A 7,258-nucleotide genomic window follows, 5' to 3' on the forward strand; every position below is an offset into this window, starting at 1 on the left:
ATATCCCTTTTCCTTCCTACAGTATCCGGCAACTGACTAAGGAAGGACCCTGTGTCTTTGTAGTGACTGTGTATGATACACCATCCAAAGCGCATTTGATATTTCGCATGCTCAAAGGGACATTCAATGTTGGCTTTTTTTTTCAACCCATCTACCAATAGGGGCCCTTCTTTGCGAGGCATTGCAAAACCTCCCTCGTCTTGTTTTCGTTCTTTGAAAATTCCCTGCTTGAATGAAGGACTTACAGATAATTGTACTGTGGGGGACAGAGATGAGGTAGTCATTCAGAAATCATGTAAACAACTATTATTGCGCACAGAATGAGTCCATGCAAGTTATTACGTGACTTGTTAAGTACATTTTTACTCCTGAACTTATTTAGGCTTGCCATACAAAACGGGTTGAATACTTATTCTAAAACGAAATTCCACTTTGACATTATGGGGTATTGTGTGTAGATCAGTGACACAACATCTCAATGTAACCCATTTTAAATTCAGGCTGTAACAACGACAACACGTGGAACAAGTTAAACGGTGTGAATCCTTTCCAAAGGCAATGTGGGTGTTCCCACCTAGACCATTTCTGCCACCCACTCATCAAAGCCCTATTTCACAATACTACACAAATGTCTTAATAACTATGCTCACATAATATCACTAAAGGGTTGCAGTCAATCGGACCCAAAATATAATAGTTTTGGGAATCGTACACTGCACCATGCAATATACTGAATCGCTGCACCATGCAATATACTGAACCGCTGCACCATGCCAATATACGAACCGCTGCCACATGCATATACTGAAGACCTGAATATACTGCCACCATGCAATATACTGAACCGCTGCACCATGCAATATACTGACCGCTGCACCATGCAATATACTGAACCGCTGCACCATGCAATATACTGAACCCTGCACCATGCAATCATACTGAACCGCTGCACCATGCAATATACTGAACCCTCACATTGCAATATATGAACCGCTGCACCATCATATACTGAACCGCTGCACCATGCAATATACTGAACCGCTGCACCATGCAATTACTGAACCGCTGCACCATGCCAATATACTGAACCGCTGCAACCTGCAATATACTGAATCGCTGCAGCACACCTGCACATATACTGAACCCGCTGCACCATGCAATATACTGAAGCCGCTGCACCATGCAATATACTGAACCGCTGCACCATGCAGATATACATGATAACCGCTTGCCCATGCAATATACTGGAAATACGTATTTTACTTTGGCAGAGATTACAGCTCGAGTCTTCTTGGGTGAGCGCTACAGGCTGGCACACAACCTGTATTTTGGGAGTTTCTCCCATTCTTCTTCTGCAGATTCCTCTCAAGCTCTGTCCGGTTGGATGGGGAGCGTTGCTGCACAGCTATTTTACGGTCTCCGCAGAGATGTTCGATCAGGTTCAAGTCCGGCTCTGTGCTGCCACCCTGTGTTTGTCTGGCTATGTGCTTAGGTCTTCCTGTTGGAAGGTGAACCTCGGCCCAGTCTGAGTCCTAACGCCTCTGGAGCAGGTTTTTATCAAGGATCTCTCTGTACTTTGCTCGGTTCATCTTTCCCTCGATCCCGACTAGTCTTCTAGTCCCTGCCCTGAAAAACATCCCCAAGCATGATGCTGCCACCACCATGCTTCACCGTAGGAGGGTGCCAGGTTTCCTCCAGGCGTAATGCTTGACATTCAGGCCAAAGAGTTCACATCTTGGTTTCATCAGACCAGGAGAATCTTGTCTCATGGTCTGAGAGTCTTTAGTGCCATTTTGGCAAACTCTAAGCAGCTGTCATGTGCCTTTTACTGAGGAGTGGCTTCTGTTATGGGCCACTCTACCATAAAGGCCTGGTGGAGTGCTGACAGAGATGTTGTCCTTCTGAAGGGACTCCCATATCCATAGAGGAAACTCTGGCTCTGTCAGATGACCATCGGGTTCGTGTCACTCCCTGACAAAAAAGCCCTTCTCCCGATTGCCAGTTTGGCCAGGCGGCCAGCTCTAGGAAGAGTCTTGGTGGTTCCAAACTTCTTCCATTTAAGAATGATGGAGGCCACTGTGTTCTTGGGAACCTTCAATGCTCGCAAAAATGTTTGGTACCCTTCCCCAATCGTGCCTCGACACAATCATGCTTCATGTCTGGATATCATTGAATATATCAAGGTGAATGCACCATTTTAAGTCGCTCTGGATAAGAGTTCTGCTAAATGACTAAAGTAAATGTAAATGTCTTTGAGCTCTACGGACATTCTCTTGACCTCATGGCTGTTTTTTCTCTGACATGCACTGTCAACTGTGGGACCTTATTACAGACACGTGTATGCCTTTCAAATCATGTCCAATCAAAATGAATTTACCACAGAATGCACCTGAGCTCAATTTTGATATCTCATGGCAAAGGGTCTGAATACTTATACAATAAAGATCTCTGTTTCACAGGTGCTCAAACAACAGTATTAATGTACAGTAGTATTTTCCAATACTACACACATTCAACATCTTTAAGGTATCACATTACCATTCAACTGGATCTGGAGTTAGTTCAAATAGTTCACTATTAGTGTAATCATGAGAGACCTATTTCAGTATGTATGGTATACCATTGAGGGGAGATTACTTTGTACACAGACCCTCATTGAAGTTAGCCTGGTCCCAGGTCGGTTACTTTGTGCTGTCTTGCCAATGTTTGGCATGCCACGTGACAAACACACATAGAAGTTGTCAAGGACCAAGCTGGGTGGAAGAGTATATCACATAGGGTGAAATACCTGGGTTTACTTGGTATGTACACGGGTGGACAGCCATGTTGGTTGGTGCTGACCAAGTGCTTTAAGAAGACAGACAGTTTATTTACTTAGCCTGAGTGCCAGTCTGTTTCTGCTGTATTGCCAATGAAGGGAAGGGAAACGGGGGATACATAGTCAGTTGTACAAATGAACGTCTTCAACTGAAATGTCTCTCTGAATCAGAGAGGTGCGGGGGGAGGGCTGCCTTAATCGACATCCACATCTTCGGGTGCCCGGGGGAACAGTGTGACAAGGAGTTGGCAATGGAGAACAAACAGATTGGCACTCAAGTTTTATTATTTACTTATTATAGCCCAGAAAATATATATTCTTTCGATGGTACTACCCATATACCTTAGTAAGGCTGGTAGAATGAGGAAATGAAATGCTGTTGAAGGCTACTTCAGGCAGACACAATGACAATGCAATTTATAATGCCATTATATGGGAGAGCTATGACATGGGAGAGCTATGACATGGGAGAGCTATGACATGGGAGAGCTATGACATGGGAAAGCTATGATATGGGAGAGCTATGACATGGGAGAGCTATGACATGGGAGAGCTATGACATGGGAGAGCTATGACATGGGACAATATACTGAACCACTGGCATCGTAACCCTAACACTGAACCGCTTAGGCCATGGCAATCTATACTGAACCGCTGCACTATCCATGCAAAATGTCTTGATTACTGGAAGCGCGCTGCCATGCAGTATACTGAACCGCTCGCAACCTACATGCAATATACTTGCTACAAAGGGACTGCTAGAGAAAATCCACTCATAGCAGTGCATTTGGACCGTATTCTCCCACATTTGTTACCACCCTGTGCAGCCACATTATTCCACCAATTATTAACTTGTCTATTCCTTTTCCCTTTCATTAATCCCTGATCTAAATCGATGCAACTCTACCGCCCAGCAATCCAACAAAAACATATTTGCACAAAAAATGCCTGCCTCAATTATATATATATTTTTCCTATCCTAATATCAATTGTACCATAAGTTCCCAGACCCTTTCCTCAGTACGTGTTGAAGCAACAGAGATTACAGTCTCGAGTCTTCTTGGGTGTGATGCTACAGGCTTGCACCACCTGTATTTAGGGAGTTTCTCCCATTCTTCTGCTGCAGATCCTCTCAAGCTCTGTTCAGTTTGGTATATGGATGCGGGGCGTATGCGTTGCTGCCACACTATTTTTACGTCTCCGCAAGATGTTCGATTCAGTGCATAGTTCCGTCTCTGGCTGGGCCACTGAATGGAATTCAGAGACCTGTCCTGAAGCCACTCCTGTGTTGTCTTGGCTATGTGCTAGCAGTCTCCGCTCTGTCCTGTGGAAGGGAACCGTTCGGCCCACGATCTGAGGGTCCAAGCCTCTCTGGCGTACGCAACCAGGTTTTTCAGTCAAGATCTCTTCTGTATCTATTATACTGTCCCCGTTCACTCTTCTCCCTCACCTACCGCAGATCCCCCGACTAGTGCTTCTAGTCCCTGCCCCTGAAAACTAACCATTCCATGATATTGGCCCCCTCCACCTACCAGTCCATAGCAATGATGCTGCCACCCCCAGGTGGCTTCACCGCGTAGGATTGGGTGCAGGTTATACACTCTCAGGCGGTAAGCGCATCCCTGCACTCACCGTCCCAAACAGAGTGCACATCTTGGTGTCTACAGACCGAGAGACTCTTTGAGTTCTCATAAGTGTGCTGGAGAGTCGCTTCACCCGTCCCCTTTGCGGACAAACTCTAAGCGACCTCTTGTCATTGAGCTGCCTTTATACTGAGGCCCAGGCTATCTTAGATATAATTTCCGACTCTACGCATAAAGGCCTGGTGGAGTGCTTGCAGACGATGGTTGTCCTTCTGAGAGGATCGTCCCAATAATCCATCCCCACAAAAACTCTGGCCTCTGTCAGAATGACCATCGTCGGTTCCTTGTGTCAACCCCTATGCCAGTTCTGGACCAAAGGCCCTTTCTAGTAACGCGAGTTAGTCACTCAGTTTTTGGCCAACCACCCGCGGATCCAGCTCTAGAGACACGAAAGTCTCTTCCGTGGTCAAACTGTGCTTCAAAGTTTATAGATCTTGATGGAGCCCACCACCTGTGTCTCACATACGGATACCCCTCCCTTCAATGCATGCAAGAAGATAGGTGTGGTACTACCTCCCCCACCCATCTCAGCCGATGCTCTCACCACAGTTACATGTCATCTTGAGTCTACGCACCCTCCACCTTATCCCGGACTTCCCTCAATTGAAGACTTTGTGTTTTGTTGCCATCTCACCACTGCCAACTGTCACTGTGGGACCTCCTACCAGTCAGTAAATATGGCCACCCCTCCATATACAGCCCTTGACCATATGCCTTCATCGCAGATATACAATGTCCAATATGCGACACACACCTCCATTGAATCTCTACCCACTTATAATTCCCACCCTGAGCCTATATGTATTTAATTGTGATCTTCATGCAAAACGCAGGTTCCACTGAATACTACGTCAATAACCTGATCACTGATTTGTCAGATAAATAATATTATTGTGCGACACACACCAGTTCCTAACAACCCTTATTCTTCACTCGTTGTTCTTGAGTAATGAATTGTGTTAGTATACTGTGTGGAGCAAGCGCAAATACACAAACTCTTACCTATGTCAAAGTTCAACCACTTTCATAATATGCTCACATCCTCCATCGCTCTAAACAAAATGTGCGCTGAGCCCAAGTCAGAAGTATGATTTATGTAAGTGACTTCCTGAAACCCCACCTTTCACGTTACCTAGCGGATAATTGGCTTGATTGATTTGGGTTAGCGAGCTTCATCTCTTCTTTGGCTTAGCCGAAGTCCCTTAGCCAAATTTCTCGTGGCGTTACGCGGAGCCTCTCTAGTATTTGGCGCCATGAACGCTGCCCTAGCGGAGCGCGATAGCCGTATATCTATGGGTAGCAGGAGCTAATTCGGAGGGTTCCAGCGACTGAGAGATGATCTGGGTCGTAGCGCGAAGCTCCCTAGATCGAGAGTTGGCTCATGGCACTCTGCTCATCTCTGAGCGAACTGTCCCATAGCTGGCGATCTACTGATTTGCAGCCCAGGGAAGCGATGAGCTGCAAAGAGCAGAAGAGCGATAGGTATAATGTACAGATGAGTATTTCCAAGAGATAGCGTAAAAACAAGCACAGTACTAGGCGATCGTTAAGGGGGCGGTGAGTGCGAGCGCCAATAAGCGCTACTCCACACTAACCATCTGGATAGTAATCCACAGAATAGTTCACTATTAGTGTAATCTATATAGAGGACCCAATATCATGATGAACAGGATATCACCCACATTGCGGCCGAAAGTAGTTATACTTTTACCAACACAAAGTAGCCCTCAATACTCAAGAGCAAGTTTACATGCTTTGACGACTGCGTTCCCAGGTCGGGTTACTTTTGTGCTGTCATTGCCATATAGCTTTCCGAGCAATGCCATCTACTAACACTTGAGATCAACAATCCAACATATGAAAGAAACTACCTTAGTCAAGGAATCCAATCTGGGTGAAGAGTTACATATCCCCACACATAGGGTTGATACAATATCCCGGGTGAATATTACTACTTCTACCCCATCATTAAGACATTATTTACAAACAGGGGATAGTGGATCATTCCAATGAAATCTAGTTGGCTTCATGTTTTTTACTGATTAATTTAATTGCTACCTAATAGTCTCGACAGTTGTGCTAATTTACACAGACAGTTTATTATAACTTAGCCTGAGTCCCCAGTGCCAAGTCTTTTTCGTGCATGCTTGTTGTCAGCCAGTCAAATTGCCAGATTAAAGGTGCAATAGAAAGAGAGCGCGGTTTAAACCCGGGCCGACGAAGTACTAGTAGCCCCAGTATAGTCAAACAACATGAACGATTCTGCTTCAGAATGCCTGAAAGTATCTTCTCGTGAATCGCACAAGAAGGTTTGTCGGTGAGTAAAACGTAGTCGCGGCGAGGCTGCCTTTAAATTCTACGACTCTCTCCGGAGCCGTGCTCTAAACCTTTCTGGGGTCAGCCCCTGAACAGAGAAAAAGATGATATAGCTTCACAGATTGATAAGATCTGTGGCGATGATGAAGGAGAGAAGATCCACTTTCCGACAGATTGGGCCTACAGAGATCCTTTACTACTATACTTAACCCTTATTACATCCCCCACTGCCCCATGTTACCTAGTAATATATTAGACAGCACTTTGGTTATTAGATCCGTGCTACTGGACCCACATGATACCTGTAGAGTAAAGCGCTAGTGAGGTCCCATGAGATGGAAACGTTAAATCGACATGTAAGTACTAAACCAAGGCGCTACTTTCACGTCGTTAGGACCACAAATTCACAATCAATTTATAATGCCATTATATGGGAGAGCTGATTGACATGGGAAAGCCTTGATTATGGAGAAACTAATAT

This window comes from Salvelinus sp. IW2-2015, unplaced genomic scaffold (genome assembly GCF_002910315.2).
Source record: "Salvelinus sp. IW2-2015 unplaced genomic scaffold, ASM291031v2 Un_scaffold1238, whole genome shotgun sequence".
Taxonomy (NCBI): Eukaryota; Metazoa; Chordata; class Actinopteri; order Salmoniformes; family Salmonidae; genus Salvelinus; species Salvelinus sp. IW2-2015.